The sequence below is a fragment of the Dromaius novaehollandiae genome, chromosome 1, assembly GCF_036370855.1.
Source record: "Dromaius novaehollandiae isolate bDroNov1 chromosome 1, bDroNov1.hap1, whole genome shotgun sequence".
Lineage (NCBI taxonomy): Eukaryota > Metazoa > Chordata > Aves > Casuariiformes > Dromaiidae > Dromaius > Dromaius novaehollandiae.
In genome coordinates this window covers 102,913,810-102,916,082 of record NC_088098.1, presented here as the reverse complement: position 1 = coordinate 102,916,082, position 2,273 = coordinate 102,913,810, and positions in this window count along the sequence as shown.

The window sequence follows — 2,273 nt, the reverse complement described above, 5'->3', positions numbered from 1 at the left end:
TTTCTGGATTTTCTGTGATTTTTTGTGAGTGGTTTTGAAGTCTTGTTTAATAATGACTTTCTAAGGAATATGGGGGAGGCAGAATTATGAGAAAGTAGAAGGAACTGACCTCTGAAGAGATCTTCCTTTCTTTGAAGAGGAGAATACTACTACTACAGGGAGTCTGTCCTTAAAAGGAATTATAGCTCAGACAACCACTTGGTACAGGGGAGGAGAGAATTGGCAGTAAAAATAAAGATTTTAATATCTCTAGTGCAGAAGAACTCCATGTAATAAATGCAGTAGTGTATGCTGAAATGCCTGTTCCACCTACAAAGCCAAACAGGGGAAGAAATCACACTGTGCTTTAGGCAAGAAAATGAAGTGATCAAATCTATTGTGCTGTAGAATTTTTATTTTCATAATCACATACAGGCCTAATGCTAACAATGAGCTTTCACACAGAGATGAGCTCCCCAGTGGGGGACATGACTAAGGGCAAAGAGAAGGCCCAGCCTGAAGGGCACAGGATCCTGAGGGAACAAACAAGCTGTGAAGAGAAGCAATGTGAATGAAAGTGTTGGCTGAGTAATGCAGATACTTCTATTCCTCCTTTAACCGTCCATTGCTAACACAGAGGGCATGGCTTCGTACTCCGTTGGCAGTAGATCCAGTTTAAGTCATTTGGTTTCACTCTACTCACATCTTCTCCCCCAGAGCCTGAATCAGTGTAACTGTGCTGATTAATTTTTCACATGGTTGTGCCCTAAATCAGATCCATAAAATGATCTGCATTTTTTAAATGACAGATTTTGGAGGGTTCATCTTAAACTACATTAGTCCAGTCTAGACCACAGCCTCACAAGCAGAGAGGCTTGGTAAACTTTTAACAGGGAAGAATAAACAGTGAAGGATAGACAGGCTAACAAGGAAATAAATAATATGGCTAAGTATTGCTGTTAGTTCCCCCAAAAGATGATGTTTAAAATGTTTGTTGCCATTTTTTAAAGCATTCTTAATTATATCTGAGCAGAATGCTGGGTTTTATTCTTTCTACCCGTAAGCAAACATCCCCTTTTCCATTACAAGAAGTTGTTTCTCTTTTGAAGAAGCTTGGTCTACAGATGCATGAGGTTCCTAAGGAGAACTAGATCTTGAAAAGCCTGACACATTGCCTTTATCATTTCTACAACTCCTTCCCCACCTCCCACCCCCATCAGGAAGATACATACCCCCATTGCCACAGTACAGTGGAAAATACAGTGCAGTTCTGTAGTGCCCTCACCACAGTTACCAAAAATGTACTGATTCTGAAAGGTAGTCACCTTTCTCCCCTATCAGCTAACTGAAAGCACATCTCCGGCCTCTCAGTTGAAGCATCAGCCTATCATACATTCAAGGAAGCAGCAAAGCATTGCAGTGGACAGCATGGTTATATCTATACAATAAATTGAAGGTGCCAGGTGCTATCTCCTCACAGAGGAGCCAAGTGGCAGCAGCCCAGGTGAACTCCCCAGCATTCTCTTGTTCCAATCCTGTTTCTGTTTTTTCTTTTCACACTATGCACACAGCCAGCTTATTAATTGGCATTACCTGAAGCCAGGATGTCTTCATACAGACCTGCTGCTTGTAGGAAGCCCCACACACACGTACACACACCCCTGTCTCAACACTGCTCACACAGCTCTTGCTGCATCATACCTGGACACTTCATACTCTTTCTGGTTGGTATTTTTTGGCTCTGTGTGTCTGCAATGCACATGGGCAGCCTGCGACTGCGACTGAATCAGACCTTGCTAATCTAACCTTTTGCCCCTGCTTCTCAGGGCCTTCTGTGCTGTTTTCTTCTGGTGTTTATGCACGTGGCACAAGCAACATTTGCAAAAAGAAAGGGGTTTTTTTTTTGCTATGCCACAGTTGCACAAGAACTTTGGACACCACCGTCTGGCTGGACGTGACGTCTGGCTCATGCTGTTTCTTACCATATTCCTCATAATTAGTGGGGATGAGTCCACTGGAAAGTAACATCACAAACTCCCTATTTCTAAGCCCACAGCATACAGTTCAGCTTAACATACAGCTCCTTTACCTTTGAAAGGGGGTGGAAGGATAAAGAGCAACAACTGAGGACACATTCTGTCCTACATCTTCCATACCCTCTCCTAATCATGCATAGAGGGAAAGCAGGAAGGATGGGCAGTGGGCTATTTTGGGACTAGCGTCTTCCCCGGAAAGGCAACCAAGAATGCCAGGAGGACCTGGCTGTATCTGTGCTGCTTGATCTCTTGGAGATC